This window comes from Rattus norvegicus, chromosome 9 (genome assembly GCF_036323735.1).
Source record: "Rattus norvegicus strain BN/NHsdMcwi chromosome 9, GRCr8, whole genome shotgun sequence".
Classification (NCBI taxonomy): Eukaryota; Metazoa; Chordata; class Mammalia; order Rodentia; family Muridae; genus Rattus; species Rattus norvegicus.
The window spans coordinates 80975893-80995714 of NC_086027.1; the positions used below are offsets into that span (position 1 = coordinate 80975893).

Genomic DNA, 19822 nt, shown 5'->3' on the forward strand with positions numbered 1-19822 from the left:
GTCAACAGCACTGCCAAGAAAAACTTAATGAATCAAAATAACAGATGGGTTAGCCTAAATAATAATACATAACTTGTGGGTGTCATGCGAAACTTCTGGAATGTCTGAGGTTTTCTGTGTTCCCCGTATGATATTTTGGCGTTCTACAGGATATCTCTCTGGCTTTTCAACGTTCTCATAATTTTTCTTTGGTGACATCTAGATTTCCTGTGTGGGGTGTGTGTGTGTGTGTGTGTGTGTGTGTGTGTGTGTGTGTGTGTGTGTGTGTGTGTGTGTGTGATGGTTGCCATGACTACTTCCTTTCTTCACAGAAACACAACACCATTCAAACATATTTAGAAAAACATTTTCAGAAATGAGGAGAATTTGAGAGATAACATAAGACTCTTACAGATCTGGAGTCTACATATAGCATTATAGTGGGAACAGAGACTAAGAAGTACTCTTACCAGCACAGCAAGATTCAACTCAACCAGTAGATAATTTGAATTAAAAACAGGTAGTTCTCTTAATAGACAAAAAAACAACCTATTGTTTCATTCTATGACTTAACATTTATTTTCACAGACTGAGAAAAACACTTCTGATTTTTGTTATTATTATCATCATCATCATCATCATCATCAGTAGTAGTAGTAGTAGAAGTAGTAGTAGTAGTAGTAGTAGTAGTAGTAGTAGTAGTAGTATTGTATAAAAGTTTGCCATTTACCTAATCAGGTCAAAACTAGGAAGAGAAATGAGATTGTGAGATACGTGTGCACATGCATACACACACACACACACACACACACACACACACACACACTGCAGAATATTTGATCACACTGTGAGCCCCAAGATTATGTTATTTACTGAAAAAAAAAAACTGTTTCTAGTTGTGGTATAGCTCAGCCCTTGGCAAACACTTTTAATCCCTCTATCTGGAATGCAGACAGGCCCTTAGTGCACAACTTTAATCCTAAACAAAGAAGAAGGTAAAGTTAGTTTATAGACAGAGGCAGCCATGTTTGAAAGTGATGTCTAATTGAGTGGCAGAAAAAAGTAATGAATCAGAGAAATACTTGACAAGATAGGATATGCCCAATTCTCACGAGAAGAGAGAAGAAAAAGAAACTATTTAAGAGAGCAGTGCAGAAAGAGAGAGAAAAAAAGAGGAGGCAGTTCTACAGAGACAGGTTGAAGAGAGAACAAGCTAGATACAGGTAAAGACACATGAGCCAGAGAATGAGGAGTAAGAAGACTAGAACATACAGCCAAAGTCTGTACCAGGCCAAGCAGAGCAATTGGAGAGAGGGACAGGGAGGGGAAGAGGAGGAGAGAGATGGGGGAGCCAGATTGAATTACTTGGCTTGGACTTTGGTGTTTGAGCCAGAGCAACTGAGTTGAACCAGCCAGCCAGAGTTCAGAAAGAGCTACGAGGAGGTGAGCTTGTTCAACAGGAAGTCTCCAAGGCCGAAAACACTCTAGGCCTAAATAAGAATCAAAGGAGGCTAGAAACTTCCAGGACTAGGCCTAGGTTAGCACACTGAGGCAGTAAGACCTGAAAACAAGGATTATTACAGGAGAATAAAAGTTACTGCTGCACACACACACACACACACACACACACACACACACACACACACACTTCATAGAAAGGATATTTTAAAAAGCAAGTATTTAAGTACATGTGAGCATTAAAACTTATCAGGCCTGAACAAACCTAAAGAGACATTTCTCAAAAGTAGACATGCCAAATGTCCAATAGATATGTGAGAGTTCAACACTTCATCGGGAAACTTCATCGGGATTAAAGCACAATGAGACAGCACTCTGTACAGTTGGTATAGATGCCATTAAGAGAAAGAAGTTGTGGATGTGGAGAACAGGAAGATGCATAGAAGGAGGAAGTGGAAGGTAGTTACCAGAGCCAGGGACAGAAGGGAGAACAGGAAGTCAGTCAAAGGCTAAAATAGTTAAGAGGAAAATGTTCTACAGCTTTACACACCAAGACTGTTACCACTAATGATGCACTGTGTACTTAAAAGTTGCCAGGAAACAAAAAATATGAAAATTGCCAAGAAAGTATACTTCAAATGATTTCAGCACCAAAAAACAAAACAAAACAAAACAAAAAACCAACAACAACCCCTGAAAAAAAACCCAAAAAACAAAAAGTACATGAGGTGATGAATAAGTTAACATTATTAGTACATTGTGTGTGAGGATGGTGTGTGTGTGTGTGTGTGTGTGTGTGTGTGTGTGTGCGCGCGCGCGCGCGCGCGCATTTGTGTGTGTTACATCTTAAATATACATAATTGCTATTTAATTAAAAAACAAAAGGTTAATAATAAAATTAAGTTTACTCAGCTGATCAGCATATTTTAAAATTAAGTGTTTTATGAGGATATCTCAAAAAGGGAAAATTATATGAGCGATTCTTTTTTATTTTTAATTTTTGAGCCAAGGTCTCTTTTAGTTATCCTACAGCTTTTTATACAGCAGGCCATCATTGAATCTGCGATCCCCAAGACTCAGCTGTGCCTCACACCTCCCCACACAACCTAAGTGATGTCTCAGTTGGACTTCCTGACGCAGTTGGACTTATCAGAGACCGTCTTGTGACCTTCATGGAATCACGCAGATTTCAGTGTCAGCTCAGATTTTTTCAAAACTTACTTTAATAAGGGTTCTTAAGCACTTCAAACTCCCTTCTAGCCTATTACCCACCAGTGATAGTGGGAAAGAAAGGCTAATAGGAAACAGGGGTTGTGAACCTGTTCAGAAATAGTTCTTTATGGAGATTCCAATCTTGGTTATCAGCAGTCCAGTCCTCTAGCAAACACCAAACATGGATGAGCAGCTGTAGTCCAGTCCATTCGGCAGCCACCACTCACGAATCAACAAGGGCAGTCTGATCTGGAGGACACCACAAAGCTCTGCCAATCCGAGGGAGTTCTTGCCGCCAGCGTGTCCGAGAAGTTCTTTGGTGAGTTATGTTCTGTGAAATCATGACAGGGGAAGGTCAGCAACAGGATGTAGGGGGAACTGACACAAGAGTGTCTTCAGGTAAGACAGTGAGGCAGAGCAAGGCAAACCAATGCCAGAGCCTCCTTCTGTCCGTAGGTCAGATTTATATTCTTTCTAAACATCACATGCCCTCCCACAGGTCTACTTCAACAAAACTTCCTTTCACCTGTCTGCCCCAGCCAAACATCATATTACATAACTGAGTTTCCAAAGAAACCAGAAAGTTCCACTTCACTTCAGTCTCCAGCAGCTCAGTCTAGCCCTCTTTCCATTGCATTATGTACTCACTCCGTGTTCTTTAAAACAATTACAGGGTCACGCCTGTAATCCATGCACTCAGGAGGCTGAGACAGGGGAATTAGAAGTTCAAGGTCAGCCTTAGCTACTTAGCAACTCTGTCTAAAAAAAATCATATATAGAAAGGAAGGAAAAGATAAATATACACAGTGCAAAAATGTATTTTAAAATATATATAATTATTTCTGTTCTCAGCCATCAGAGCTTGGCCTGCTGGATTTCTTTTTATCATAAGTTAAGTGAAGTTAAATAAAAATAATCTGTACATTTCTAAATTCATCTTATATCATAGATAATATAGTACCACAAACATTAAATATTGAGATAATATTTAGAAATTGATGGTTTTCAAAAAATGACTAATGCTCTCTTTTAAAAAACATTTTTAATATAACTAAGTAGCTTTTTTTTTTACAATTCCAGAGTAAAATAGTGAAGCATTTAAACAATGTGAAGATCTTTTTAAAGTTTAAATAAATGTTCAACCATCCTTACATGAGCAGATCGTAAAGAAAATGGAAAGACCATATCAAACTGGCTAAATGCATTCCACATTCATGGTTTACTCGCTGAACTGTTGTTGTTCATGGTTTTCTTACTGATTCTTACAGAATGTACATATTTCTTTTTAATTTTCCTCTTTTATGTTTCCCAAGTTCACAATTCACATAAAATACCCATTGAGGCAGACAAAAAAGTGAAACGAATGTTTTAGCGCTCTTCGGGGATTTAAATAGAGTTTTTACAATAAAGCTTTGATTACTCAGAAAGGACAGGAGTACTTAACGCTTAATAGCAGGAACAAGGAGGATGTTTCCAAAGTGTCAGAGGAGAATCTGAACTTGGCAGAGTCGATGCAATGGGTTTTCAACCCCAGAACCCTGATGAAAGAGGCCAGAGGGCAGGATAGGGCCACGGTGGTGGGGAGGGGAGACATGGGAGGAGATGTGTAAGGTTGTGGTTTCCTGAAATTTAAGATGACACAGACAGTCCCACAGGACTTCCTTTATTATATTATTGTGTAATTTGGATTCAGAGTGAGGCAAACCCACAAGTTAAAGGGTTTTCAAAGTGGCTTAAAACTCACATTGAAATCAGGACACAGCACGCTTCCAGTCAGTGTCTCTGCAACACTGATCAAAAACACAGAGGAACACAACACATAATTGATTAACACATGGTAACCAGGTGAAGGTGGGCTTGGAGTACACTGCTTTGAGAAATACACTTTCCTTCCTTGGACTGGAAACCCGATGACTGTGTTAAATGATACAGACTTCTCTGAGGCCCCCAATGGAAGATTTATAAAGGCTACGGGAGACAACATTAGGGTATTTGAGCACTTTTTAAGAAAGATCAAAAGTATTGATTTTTTATTTCCTTATTTTGTCTTCTTATTTAAGAGTTAGCTAGCTGCCCAAAGCACTTAGACTCACCCGGCAGAAGACCTACTGAGAGATTTTTATTCATCTCAATTTTTATCTTCTGTGTCTCTCTCTCTCTCTTTTTTTTTTTTTTTTTTGGTTCTTTTTTTTTCCGGAGCTGGGGACCGAACCCAGGGCCTTGCGCTTCCTAGGTAAGCGCTCTACCACTGAGCCAAATCCCCAGCCCCTCTTCTGTGTCTCTTGATGGCTTGATTTCACATCATTTCACAATGCAGGAATTAAACTAATCGGCTACAAATCTGTGGGGTGTGGATGGGCAGCATAGGAAGAGCAATAGTAGAAGAGAGACAGCTGTAAATATTTCAAAATGTGTTTAATGTGTCCGAAGTTGAACAGCCTCTCCTCACACTGTGTATAAATTCCATCCAGACATGGTCATTCAATCCCCTCCCCTTGGTCTGGACCATGGGTACCATTGAACTTTCAGGCAATGGCCTAAGAGTAAATCATGTACTATAGTGTCACATGACTTCAAGTAATGCTGGACTAGTACTTCAACTTTCCCTTCTAAATTCCAATCCGTCTCTAGAGCAACTGCTACTTCTGATACTTTCATTGGTAGCATCTGGTGTCAAGTCGGTACTCCTGGGAAGAGGGAACCTCAGCTGAGGAACTGACCTTGCAGGGGTTGAATAAGAAATGTTCTCAGGGTCTCAGATCTTTGAACATTTGGTTTCTAGTTGCTCCTGTTTGTGGAGGTTTAAGAGGTGCACCTTGCTGAAGGAAATATGTCCCTGGAGGCTTCGAGAACTTACAGCCAGGCACCAGTTCTAACCTCCCCCACCCCACTCTGTGTGTGTGTGTGTGTCTGTCTCTATCTCTCTGCCTCTCTGTGTCTCTGTCTCTGTTTCTCTCTGTCTCTCTTTGTCTGTCTCTGTCTCTGTCTCCCCCCCCCACCCCGGTATAAGCTCCTTGCTCTTACCAGCATCCGCCTGCTGCCATGCTTCCTAGCCATGGTGGACTCTTAAAACTCTGGAGTCATAGGCCAAAATAAATTCTTCCTTAAGTGCTGTGTTTTATCACAGCAACAGAAAAGTAACTAAGACAAGCTTCCATCAACTGGCCTGTGGGGGTGTCTACGGGGTACTTTTTTGATTGCTGATTGATATGTCAGGGTGCAGCCCTGGGCTGTATAAGAAAGGTAGTTGAGTAGGCCAGGGAAAGTCAGTAAACAGTGTTCTTCCTTGGCCTCTTCTCCAGTTCTTCCCTCCAGCCTCCTGCCTTGTGTTCCTGTCATGACTTCCCTCAGTGATGAAGTATAAAATGAAATAAACCCTTCCCTCCCAAGTTGTTTTCAGTCATGATGTTTGTTACAGGAATAGAAACTAAACTAGAACCAATACATTTCTCGCAACTATTCATGTATTTATGCATTCGTTCAAAATAGCATGTATTTTAAAACATATGCCATGTTTAAGGTCTTAAGGAATATAGCATTGAATGTAGCAAAGTCCTTGAAGTCCACTATTTCATCATGTTTATATGTTGAGGAAGAACTACTTATCATTAGAATAGAATAGAATCATAACGTAGTTATTGAAAGAACTCTGGCCACAGCTGTGACCAGAGCTTGCCGTGAGCTTCTTGTGCTGAAGGAAAGTAGTGCTTACTAAACACTTGTTATGCCAAGCACTGGGAAAATACCTCTGCCTCCTCCATGGGCAGGAAGTTGAGCTGGCTGCAGTCCATGGTGTCTGTAGAGCTTAAACTTGTACGCAGTTGGATACTGACAGAATGATAGCTTGTCATTAAATTTCTTCCCAGAGATCACTCAAGTTACAGCAAAAGAGAGAGAAAAGGCGGGGGGGGGGAGAAGATGGGAGAGACAGAAAAAGAGAGAAGGGAAGAAGGAAGGAAGGAAGGAAGGAAGGAAGGAAGGAAGGAAGGAAGGAAGAAGAGAGGGGAAACAAGTGAAGGGGAGGGAGGCAGGAAGAAAAGGGAGAGATTGATTGAAGATCTTTTGAAATAGCTTGGATTTTTGTGCAGAGAGAAAACTTTATTGTCTCATTTAACATGGTAAAAATGGAGACAGGTTCAAGATCCCATTCTTCCACTAACCTTTCTGCTCTTGCAATGATTTCAAAAGATCGGTTCTTTCCTCCAGTATTATTGTGAAGACTTTGTTGATTTATGCCTCCGTGGGTATGCATATGTACATGTCTGTGTGAGTGTGTCTGTGCACATGTGTGTGGAGGCCAGAGGTTGACCTGGGCTGTCTTTCTCACTCACTTATTGAGTCAGCTCTTCACCCAAACCTAAAACTCACCAGCTCAGCCAGCCAGCAGCTCCAGGGAACCTTGTGTCTGCACCTTCCTAGCACAGGGGTTGCGTGCATGAGTATGCCTCCACACCAGGTATTTCACATGGGTGTTGCAGTTGTAGCAAGCGTTCTATCAACCGAACAGTCTCCGAGGCTTTGACAAATATCTAAGAGGTTCTGCAGTGTACCAGGCTTCATCCTTGCTACAGAGGTTCATGGAGATAAGAGTCACTGTCCTTACAAGTACCTTATCTCCAGCCCTTGTCCTTCTACCCTCTTCTCTCTTGGGAAGAGGAGGAATTCAGATAGTAATCAGTCCTGTTATTTGTGGGTAGAAGATAAGGTTCAGTTTTGATAAAAGACCCTCTGGCTATCTCCAGACCCTTCTGGACAATGTCAGGACAGACCAAGAACTGATTCCAGCCTTCTCTTGTCGGATGGACAGCAGAGGAGAAATGTTCAGCATGCGGCCAAGCCTGATTCCTGCACAGGCAAGGATTCCAGATCCCGGATAAGCCAAGAGGACATCACATTGTTATGTTTAAGAGGCCCTGATAAATACATTCCAAACTGATTTACAGCCTTAAGTCATGACCCTTTGAGTGTAAACACACTAAACACTTCAAAATCAGTAAAGGACTGTTGAAACAGCTTAGTAGGTAAAGTGCTAACCAGAAGCCTGGCCACCTAGGGATTTTCTGAGTCTATGACATCTACAGAAGGGACCATGAGAGGAGCAAAGCCATTCACAAGGTCAATGGCTTCTTAACTAATGGCCAACAGATCTATTAGTCTGTCTTATGCATGTATGTATATGTATTTATGTATGTACGCATGTATGTATATACATGTATGAGTGTTTTGTGTATATATGTGTGTGTGTGTGTGTACATATGTATTTTTATCTTTCAAGTCCTTTTGGTATCACCCTCTGGGTTAGCTAAGGATGAATGACTTGCTGAATTCTCAAAGTTTTTAGTAAGCTTAGAAACAAAGCTAGAAAGAGAGGGGGAAGGGCAGAAAGGCAAGAGAGAAAGAGAGAGAGCAAGAAAGCAGAGTGGGGAGGGGTCCCCGTGGCTCTTCCTGAAGCCAAGGTAGTGATAACTACCTCTCCTGTCAGGAAAGTGGCTATGTTTGCTCTCCCAATGTTACTGAAGCTTCTTGATCAATCATCCTCCTGTGGCTGACTGTGGACCTGGCCATGATGGCAGTGGCATAGTCTTTCTTGGGAAATGACTACTCTCACTCAGTACAATGACATTAAATAGCTGCACACAGTTCCCTGCGGTTTTGTCTTATCAGATTTTATGGCAGCTTTTAATTTCATTTTTTTATTATGGAGTGTGTGTGTGTGTGTGTGTGTGTGTGTGTGTGTGTGTGCGTGCTGCAGGTTCTGCACTGATGACACTTGAATCTATTTCCCAGGACTCTCAGAAAGGCATGATAACCAGATTTGGTTTTATGTGGTGTTTTCACTTTCCACTTACAGCACCCACCCTCCCACTCCTCAGCCTTCATAGGCTAGCTATGCAGGAAAACATCGGGTTCAAAACAAGCTAGGCAGAGCAGTCTTTAGAGAGACAGGGGCCGTGTCCATAGCTACCATTAAATGAAAAGTATTTTCCTTGGGTTGAGCTCATGAAAATCCATATTATTAGACACAGAGCCAAAAATAATGGGCTTGCTTTTCCCGGTGTGGGAGGGACCATGCCCTGTGACCCAAGCTGCCCACACAGCCACTGAGTAAGAGCCTTGTGACCTCTTGGAGGAAACATCCTGATGGAAAACAAGGAATTGCCACTTGAAATTGAAAAGTGGTTTTTTCTTTTTCCCTTAAGTCTTGAGTTAGTTAAGACATTTTGAAAGTTCATTGTGGTTTTAGCATAAATAACAAAACTATTAAATGCAGCAGTAGGAAGGCAGTCATCATTGGCTACTTTCCATCTTTCATATTGAAAACCTTAGGGTTTGGGGGAAAGTATTTGCATTGATGTTTCTCCCTGTTGGAAATAAGATGAGAATAAACTCAAGAGAAAAGTGAAAATGAAGCAGCTCGTAATTTACAGTTCAACAGAAAGGGACAGTGCCTCAGAGAAAAGGCAAAACTGACTGGCATACTGATTGGGCATAAAACTGGCTTAAAATCCCCTGATCACATTAAATTCCTGCCTTTTTCTTCTGGAGGCCAGGGCTTGTCCCTTTCCCAAGTCCCCATCTTATTGGGGTAGGACTCAGCCTCATCTGATGGCTAACTTCAGGCACGGGACTGTCCCCTTTCTGCTCATAGACTCAGTCATATAACAAACTACTTGTAACTTCCCAACTCTCCATTTTCTGAGATGGATGGATGTCAGCCACCAGCTAGGGAAGAAAGGGTCCTATCACCTTCTACTTGCCTATAACTAAGATCACCTCATATTGAAAATGGACAATAGCAATCTATTATATTTCTTTTTTGTTCATTTGTTTGTTTCTTTGGAGACAGGGTTTCTCTGTGTATCCCTGACTGTCCTGGAATTTGCCCGGTAATCAGTTTCAACACACAAACACAATTTTGTTTAAGTTCTACCCAGCAATAAAAATGAGGTGTTTCAATTTTCTCAGATGAGAAGATTAGAGTTGTATCATAGGAGCCCCCTGACCAACTTGCAAGCATTCCCCTGAAGAGTCCTCATTGCCTAGCCTTCCCTTCCCCAGTCCCCTCTTTCCTAGATGGTTTACAGATTATATAAAGTTGGGGACAAACTTTGTGACTCTTAACAGCTCTCTAAGCCTCCTGAGCCCTGTACCTTCTGTTAGCTTTCTGAACCCTGTAAATTTTCTTAGTTTCCTACACTGGTTAGTTTTTTTGGTTTTTTTTTTTTTTTTGTTTTTGTTTTTGGGTTTTTTTTTTTTTTTTTTTTTTTTTTTTTTGTCAACTTAATACAATACTAGAATCATTTGAGAAGAGGGAATCTCAATTGAGAAAATGCCCCCATAAGACCGGCCTATGGACAAGCCTGTGAAGCATTTTCTTGACTTGTGATTGGTGTGGAAAGACCCAGTCCATCCATTGTGGGTGGTGCTGTCCCTAGGCTGATGTCCTGGGATATGTAAGAGCGCAAGTCAAGCAAGCCAGGAGGAGCAAGTCAGTAAGTGGCATCCTTCCATGGCTTCTACTCCAGTTCCTCCCTCTAGGTTTCTGCCTTAAACTCCTGCCCTTGCTGCGTTGACTACAACTGTAAGCTGAAATAAACCCTCTGCTCACCAAGCTGCTGTCACAGCACTCTTCACAGCAGTAGAAAACAAAGTCAGGTACTTCTGGAATATGAGAGCCCTTCTCTTCCTTCATGGGATATGTTCCAATCCATAGGACATAGCCGTACGGCAAAGGGATGGATGACATTTCAGGTTACATAAACATGTGGAGTCACCAAGGTTAGTTTCATAAAAGAGGAACAGAGGATCTGGAGAAACTCACAAGGGACAGAGAAGACAAATAACAAGAAGAATGAGTCCCCTGTTCTCCTGCCCCACCCTCAGGAAACTTAGCTAAGAATGCGGTTGCTGGTTGCAAGGAAAAGACAGGAGTAATTCCAGGGCCTTCCTCACTCAGAGCCTTCTTTATCAGACTCTAAAGAACGTGAATAGTGAAGACCAGACACAGCCGGAACTCTTCCCAGAGATTCCTGGGATGGAATGAGATGAACATTTATAAGGAGGAAACAAACTGCTGGAGACAGTGGAAGCCACAGCCAACATTTACTGAGTCCTTTCTAAGACACAGAGAGATTAGTTACAGGGCCGGCCAGGGCAGTATGGCTGGTAAGCTTACATTCTTATAGGCTAAACTCTTGGCCAGGCTGAGCACTGATCACTAAAGCACTCTGTCACCTGAGTCATAGTGAGCATATAGAGTCCCTGGCTAAATCTATGATGGAGCCTTCCTGCTGGAGCTGAGACCGGATGCAACTCTTAGAGAATAAGATCAGATCCTGCTCAACAGATAAAGAAAGGATAGAAGTTTGGACTTGAGCAGGGAATGACACGACATCTTTTCTGAGATACAAAATAGCTAAGTGGGTTTAGATATCCCAAGTTTTGTAGTATTAGACTTTGATACAGAAAATAGGAGAGTTTAGATTCATGGACAAGAGTCAGATCAGATAGGATGACTTTCATGTTATAAAACCAAGCTTGCAACAAGAAGCTTTTTCTATAAATAAAAAGCCACCAACAGAGTTTTAAGTAGAATAAATTAAAAAGGGCTTAGACAGTTCTCTTTGATGGCGGTGTGAATACAAAGTTGGTAAGAGGCAAGACTGGCATTCAGGTGATTGGCTGGAGAGAATGGAACGAGTTAGATTAACAAAGATGAAGATGTGGACTATGGTTCCAGAGAGACACGAACAGATTCCAGGGCAGTTTGGGGTGAATCTGTGTAGCTCAGCAATGTAAAGACTGAGCCAGCATGAAGCACAGTGGCCAGGTTGCTGATGGTGGCCATCCGGGGCAGTATTTTTATAAACAAACAAAAAACCAAACCAAACCAGTGATGCTGCCTTGATATCAGTTTGAGGAACTATAGGTTTGAGGAGTCTAAAAAATAAGTAACGAGGTATGTTTAGCAAGCTCTGAGTCGTAAGGGTAAAACCCAGGGGGAAGTTCCAAGTTAGAGACCCAGGTTTGTGATTCATCCATCCACTCACTGAACAAACATCCATTGACCAAAAAGAACCGGCCTGTTGCTTCAAGAGCGTCAGGGACCTTGTTTGTAAGTCAAGATAAGAAATTTCAACTTTGCCCATACTTCACAATGACTGGATCAAGCAAGAGAAAAACAAGCTCCAAGTTGTGGTTCATAAACATCGTTTTGTCAGGAAGATGGAGATAGCCAAAGGACAGAGAAAAGACATTAGGGAAAGTGTCTTAACTAAAGTGAGCAGCCCATGAAGGAAACTCAGGGTCCAGCATCATCAGCCTAAAGTAGGCAACAGAGGGCTCATCCCATAGAGGAAGCAAAGACAGACTGTGAGAGGCACCACAGTCATCAAGGTTCCAAAATGGGTGGTGGTATGGGTGTGAGTGAGGTACACAGTTAAATTATGAGATGTACGTGGTTCTTCATGATAAAGATAGTCTTTGTGGCTTGTTCTAGGCGGTGATGGATCGAAGAGTGAATTATGAACATCGAAATCAAGTAAAATCACAGCGAGACACTTAGTGTGCACTCTTAAGGAGCTCAATGAGGGGTTGTCTGGATTGGGGAGCAGGGCACTGTGGGGTGATGCTGCTGAGGACTTTTCTTAATCAAGGTAAGTGAGGATGTGCGCTGCATCATCTCAGGGGCTGGACCCTGACTGGCAAAAAGGAGAGATTAAGCTGAGCACAGCATGTGCACCTCCCATTTCCTCTGTGCCCATCTCAGGTTTTTTCCCTCTGGAAAACAGTACCTGTTCTTACCATCTCCCTAGCTCTTTAAGCTTTTCTGGTTTTGTTTTTGTTTTTGTTTTCTTAAAAGCCTAATTGTAATGGAGGAAAGCAGAGGACACTTTCTTTCAACTGAAGAGTCTGATTCTTTTTATAGACTACAAGGATGCATTAAAAAGTGGTTCTGGGTAAAATATACAAGAATAATTAGGAGGCAGGGGCGGGGCTGTCCTTGTTTTGATGAATCTTTTTGCCTGAATTATATATTCCAATATAAGGAAATCGTCTTTAAGGATTATTTAAAGTAAATGGGGTTGAGCATAGACAGAGCAGGCTGAGCAACCATTGAGTCTAAATCTCGTCAATTACAGCCCGCCCTGTACTTGTTAAATAGTGGTGGCTTCTGTTTGGGAGCTCACAGCAGTGATGGATGTACTGCTTGCCCTCCTTGCGACCTTACCTTCTTGAAGCCACTCAGAGCCCCAGATGTTGTGCTCTGCTCTGCTCTGCTCTGCTCTGCTCTGCTCTGCTCTGCTCTGCTCTGCTCTGCTCTGCTCAAGCCTCTATCCCATGACTTGAAGCATCACTGCTGTGCATTGGCTTTGGCCCGTGGTTTGGAGCTTATGACAAATGGGAAAGATGCTAACACTTGCTGCCAAAGGATGTGGAAGAATTTCTTAGGGGAAAAGCAAGCCAGGAGGGAGGACTCTGCTCCTCTCATGCCTCACACATTCATCCTGAGGAGATTAAGGGGTTTGTTAGCCTCAGAAGGACTGGCTCAGAGGGCTTGAGAGATGGGTGTGGTGACACTGGTGTGCATGACCAGAGGGCCAGCAGCCATTTTGGTTGGTATAGGGAGAAACCCATCTTGTTTGTGAAGGAGAGAACAGCTAGAAACAGTGTTGGCTACGGAAGGGAGGGAGTAGAGGTGTACAAAGTGTCCTCTAATGGGGTTCTCTGGGATTCCTAGTGGTCTTCAGGAAGTTTAAATTATACCAAACCTCTCCTTTGCACCTTTTTATCTGTTTGACAATACATTGTCAGTTTCTACATTACACTGTTGTTTCTACATTAAGCTCACTACAGTGTTCCAGAAAGCATGGGGCTGATAGATTATACTGAGAGTAGCTTCATGAAGTTCACTGACACAGCAAGTGAGAAGCTGTTTCAGAGATCCAGGAAGAGGTGGAAAGGAAGACTCTATTAGGGTGGGTTGGGGCTGGTGGATGGCATGTTGCTCATGGAAGGATCCGTTACAGTAAGAGCGGAAAGAAGGGGACCACAGAGTCAGACCATGATGCAGAGTAGGGTTACCTAGAATCGGTCACCTACCTCTCTGCATAGATGAGGCGACTTACATTTTCCAAACCCAGTTCTTATCAGCTGGGCACACTAGTAGGACAGACAGACAAAGCTATGCAGTTTTCCTTCCCCTGACACCTTCTTACCCACATGTCCCGTGCCCCACCCCCACGTCACAGTGCCCTTGGCAGAGTGAGGTCTCCTTCAGCAGCTCCCCACTCTGCTCTTTGACAATCTCGTCTAGTCTCTTCTTTGCCCCAGTCAGTACACACTTTATTCTTGACCAAGTTCCCTCAAAGTTTGCCAGAGGCCTGAGGAAAGAACAGAAAGAAGTCTAAAGACTGATGTCCCTGTGAATATAACCCTGACATGTTAACAAATGCATGTTTTTATGTGTTGAAAACTGAACATTGAGGGATAGTCAGGGGCACTGCAAGCTGACTGGAAGAGCTGGTTGTCAAAACAAATATCAGATGTTTATACTTCCTAAATGATAGAGTAATGTCTGCTCTGGTCTAAAGCTGGTCTCTGCATTCTCTCATTCTCCCATTCTCCCATATTCTCTCTCTCTCTCTCTCTCTCTCTCTCTCTCCCTCCCTCCCTCCCTCCCTCCTTCTCTCTCTCTCCCCTTCTCTCTTCTTCCTCCCATACACCCTCCCTATTTCCCTCTGTCTCTTCACCCCTTCTTTCTACCCTTTCTCTCTGCCTCTACACTTCTCTCTCTCTCTATTTCTCCTTTCTCTACAGTTATACCCTTCTCTAGTTATACAAAACTGAATTATTGTATATTCTTTAGTATTTCCCTACAGGTTCTATATTAATTCATTCAGATGTATTTGCTATATCTCGGTTTGGGTTCAACGTTTTGTAACTATTCCATGCCTGCTTAAACAGAATGGACACCCTTGAGTTGTTGACTGGAATGCTTGTTATATTTAACAGAATAGCTATGTTTCAAATCTTCTACATTTCACCAACTTTTTCTGCCAAACACAAATTATGGCTAGATGTGCAACAGTAAAATCTTTTGCCATAATGGATTTTATTATGTTTATGTAAAATTTTGCTTGCTGTATTAAGTCCCCTTTAGTCTATTATCTGTGCTATTTCTTTAATGTAAGCGAAATTTCTTATTATCATATGGTTTCCCATTCATTCTCCATAGTTCTCAGTTGTAGCATTACTTTATCTCTGATAATAACATAACTATGCCAGCTATATGTTATAGTATTTTTATTATTAACGTCTCACATCCTAAAAAGCAGTGGTTGAAAGAACCACTTCCATATCTGTCAGCCCCTCAGTTGCCGAAGGTCAGCAATCCTGGAGAGATTTCACTGGGAAGCTCCTGGGGTTGACACCAAGATGTTGGCGGATGATGCAGCCTGTTTGGAGCCTGAGGATCTGACTCACCCCATCGGCTGGCAAGTGGGTGTTAATTGTTGGCAAGATGTTTAGGTGCCTCCCTGCAAGGGGCCTCCCTGCAGGCTGCTTCAGAATTCTCACAGCATGGTGACTGGGCTCTCCAGGAGGGATCAAATGGGATATAATCTTAGGACATCTTCTACAGGTTCCTATTGGAGAAGCCCAGGCTCAAAGACAAAGGAAGCAGATGGGACTGTGAAGGGGAGAATGTCCAAAGATTTTCTGATTTGCTTCACAGCCACTATTAACAGGTCTTCTTATTATTTGATATTTTAGCTTGTATTACACTTTTCAGGGTGCCTTATATAGACAGATTTCATTCCTTCCTGGTCACCTATGTCTTTTAAGTGAGTCATTTAGTCTGTTCACATTGCTTGTTGATTACTAATCAATTCAGATTCATGGCTACCATTTTATCTTGTGTCTTTTATTTCTTCATCTTTTATGTTTTTCCTTTTCCTCTTCTTTCTTGACGCCTACCCCTTTAAAATCATTCTTTTCCTATGTTCCAAATGCTCCTCTCTACTCTTTTTGAACTTCTGCACCTTACTTTCTTACAAGTGTCTTTACAAATCTAAGCATGTGTCTTTTATTTCATACACTAAAGCAGCTCAATGTCTCTGTTGTGGATTTCTTTAGGATTATGTCTGACGGGTATATTTAAGAATCTTTTTTTGAAGCAAACTTTACCAAGAGACACAATTTCAAAATGACGTAGACACTGAAATTATTCTTAAAATTTTTATCCAACTACTACAAAGTGGTCTAATAAGTAAAGAAAATACTGTGGAAACAAATGGAAGGACCGGGAGTGTGAAGAAGAAAGGACTGGAGAGTTAAAATACTATATTGTATGGAAACGAGATTTTCAAGTTGTCTCCCATACTTGATTGCTGTCTTTTGATTTCCAGCACACAGTATAACAGAAAAGTAGCAAGTATTCAGCGAGTTGATTGAATTGGTGACAGGAGTGAAAGTGAAAACCTCATCTAATGTTCTGATGGTTAAAAATCCCTTGGTATGCAGGACAAAGCAGATCAAACGGTACCACAGTGGGACTAGAACAGAGCTGGTAGCCAGGGCAGGCTCCACGTGTGGTTTCTGCACTCTCCTCTTGCTTCTTGTTTTGGTATCTTCTTTTTATTTGTTTGTAGTGAGGAAAACCTTCCCACAAATGCAATCCAACTCAGCAGCCTGAACAAACAAATTATCTTAAAGAGCCACTCACAGACTTCTCTTACTGAGGACAAACTGTCCCATCCTCGCCTTGCAAACCCTGAGACCAGCACTGCTGCTCATTTGAAAGGTTTATGACTACTCACAGAGGTGGGTGCAGAAACAATATCATAATGAGACCTGCTGCTCATGCTAATATGTTTTAAAGGCTCCTTCTGAAGACGTCGCTACCTCTAAATTCCCATGGATTGAATCTTATTGGGTAAAAGTGAATAAAATCAGACATCACTTTATGTCCTTCATGAAGGAATAGAGTAGAAGGAAAAGAAACACCTCCAGGCAGTGTTCAACTGTCATAGGTGACGCTAATGCTGCAATTATCCAGAAAAACTAACTCTACCATTTGGAGCCAAGTTTTGAAAAGCATTTATTAAATATTAAATACCGACCAAAAGATGGCCTTTGGTCAGCTGAATTCCCAGCTGGAATGCCCTTGAGCCACTAGCTACATGTTGTGGTGGCTAAGGACAAACTTATAGGCTACTATACTTCCCCATGAGGTTTTGCTGGTTCTCAAGACTACCATTCCAGCATTCCAGGAAGTTACCTGGCTCCTGGGCAGGTGGAGCTTACAGAGTGATTTGGGGGATGGATTATAGTGTGAGGAAAGGCTGTACACTTTAGGAAGAAGCAAAGAGAGTTAATAGGCTGGTATATATATATATATATATATATATATATATATATATATATATATATATATATATATATATATATCTGTTAGAGAATACTTCCCACCATTCTCAGTCACCAGGCGGGGAACCATGTGATTGTGATGAGCTGATTCCATAATGGTCCATACAAAAGTAACATCAGCAGTGAAGAAAAGAAGTGTGGCTTCCTATGTGGCCTTTCTGAAGAGGGTGACTTTGTGAGAGTGGAGAAGTCTGATGACTTCTGACCTTTGTTAGAGAGAGAGAGAGGGAGAGAGGGAGAGAGAGAGAGAGAGAGAGAGAGAGAGAGAGAGAGAGAGAAAGCTCAGCTGAGATCCCAATAACCAAGAACACAGTTCATTCTGTGAACTTCTGTGAAGAATTCATTCTGAGAACGCCCTGGCTCTTGCCTTTTAAGACCTCATCGTCATGAAAGTGTCAGGACCTCGGTACGGAGAAATGGCATGTCATATTACATTGAAAAGATGAATGGAGCTGAGTTTAATAAAGTGGCTGTTTGAGAAATTACAGGCAGGGGGTCAGGATACCATAGAGTAGGATTCATTAGCACAGAGTGCCCCCAGTTTTGCCACCTGTATACACCACTAAAGAGAGGAGAAATGGTGAGGAAAGGCAACATTTCCAGGACGTTTACACAATTTAAAAAGTAGAAACTGACCCTGGATTTGGCCTGACAATTGACTTTGGTACTGAGAGGGGGAAAAAAAAATCAACATTTGGTTCTGTAATAAGCCTTCCTCTGTAACACAGGGGCAACTGTCTGGTGTGTGTGTGTGTGTGTGTGTGTGTGTGTGTGTGTGTGTGTGTGTGTGTGTGTCTGTGTCTGTGTCTGTGTCTGTGTGTCTGTGTGTCTGTGTGTGTGTCTGTGTGTCTGTGTGTGTGTGTATCTGTGTCTGTGTGTCTGTGTCTGTGTGTATCTGTGTGTCTGTGTCTGTGTCTGTGTGTGTCTGTGTGTAGACTTTGATTCTAGCAAATATGATCATGAATGTTTAAGCCATATTTCATTTCACTGTGTTTGTTAGGAACATCTTGGGTCATTGTCTCCAACCCAAGTCAGTGGCAGTATTGAAAGGGTGAGAGTCGCACCATAAAGGAGAGCTGACTGATTAGGTCAGGCAACTATCAAATTCTTGTAAACTAGAGTTCTGCCTCTTAACCTTCTGTCTCATCTTGGATTTTCTGTTTGTTGGCTTCATTTTCAACATATAAAGCCAAGAGATGCCCCCAAGCTCTTTCACCTTAGACATGGAATTCTCAAGGGAAGGATCCACTGGCTTAACCTGGATCACGTGACCATTCCTGGATCAGATCAGTTGTGGTTAGTCGGTTGGCAGGAGTTTATTACAATAAAGGAAGGATGAAAGCAGGCACTTGCTTCTCATGTCCGTGGGCAGAACTTTCCATATTTTCCACCCAAGGGCCTCCTAGAGTACAGTCTCATGCAGTGCACTCTCTCAGGAGCTTTGAAATATGACAAGGAATTCTGCCATGCTCTGTGGACAACATTTCATAATGTCGTCTAAGTTAAGATAGTTTCATTAGTCTCTTTTCATCGTGTGTGTGTGTGTGTGTGTGTGTGTGTGTGTGTGTGTGTGTGTGCGCGCGCGCGTGCGCACGGGCATGTACAGGGAGGTATATGCAAGTATATGTATATGTTGGGGGTGCATATGTGTGTGCATGCATATGTGTGTGCATGCATATGTGTGTGCATGCATGTGGAAGTCAGAGGTCAATCTCAGAAGTCATTTCTCAGTGGCTATTGTTTTAGGAAACGGCCTCTCACTAGGACCTGGTCCAGACTAGGTTAGCTGCTGGTTAATGAGCCCCAGAGATCCCCCTGCCTCCACCTCCTCAATGCTGGGATTATAATTATAAATGCAGACACTGTATCAGGGTTTCTTCCAGGGTTCTGGGGATCAAGATCATGCTTATGTTGCAAAGCCTTTTACTTACCGGTGGAGCCATCTCTCTAGTTCCTTTTCCCACCTCTCAAAAGCCTCTCATCTTTGTTTTTGTGACGTTGAGTATAAGCATCAAAGCAGTTTTCTGGCACCAGATTCTGGAGGAAATCAAGTCACACAATGACCACAGCTATTAAATCAGATTACCGCCCCCTTGGTAATTGTTCAGGACCTTTCGTATCGAATCCTCCTTTTGGCTTCAATCACTTCCTACCAAATGGAGGCTGAGGTCAGTCGTTTCTGTTGGGATGTCTCGAGGATCTCAGACGCCCCTCACCTCCCATCCACAACATGGCCTCCCACAACACACTTACCATATTTCATCCAAAGAAGCCAGCCGCTGTTGCAGAAAGTTATAAAATTATTTATAAAACACAAAATAGATGATTTTAATTCCAGTAACATACTATTTTGTTTACCCAAACTGCCACATACTCCAGTTTAAACTGGGTTGCTTTCCAGGCCACCGAATAATCTAAGTAGATTTCATAATACACCTAACCTCACCTACCTTATCTTCTTCTAGCGTGATTTCCAAACTACATTCTCAAATGATGGTGTGCTTAGTCCTCCCAAACACTGCTGTTTTATTTACAGCTTCATGCCTTTTCATGCTATCCCACAACCTTGTATATTTATCAGCTGGAGCTATCATAATAAATGCCAATAGCTAGCGACCTAACAGAGAAATTATATTTTCTTTCACTTCTGGAGTCTGGGTATCTGAACTCAGGTGTCCTGGCATTGAGTTCTTCTTGCTGTGTCCTTGGGCTTTTCCCCAGCCCTTAAAGTGCATTTAGTGTC

At 42.1% G+C, this 19822-nt stretch overlaps 1 long non-coding RNA gene across 1 annotated transcript; it reads right to left on the reverse strand.

The window, feature by feature from the left end:
• Positions 1 to 2640: 2640 nt before the first annotated feature.
• Positions 2641 to 11029, reverse strand: LOC120094700 (uncharacterized). Its single transcript, XR_005489181.2, has 2 exons — positions 10259 to 11029; positions 2641 to 2980 (listed from the first exon to the last, which is right to left on the reverse strand). It is a non-coding gene; the product is annotated as an uncharacterized LOC120094700 (long non-coding RNA).
• Positions 11030 to 19822: the final 8793 nt, after the last annotated feature.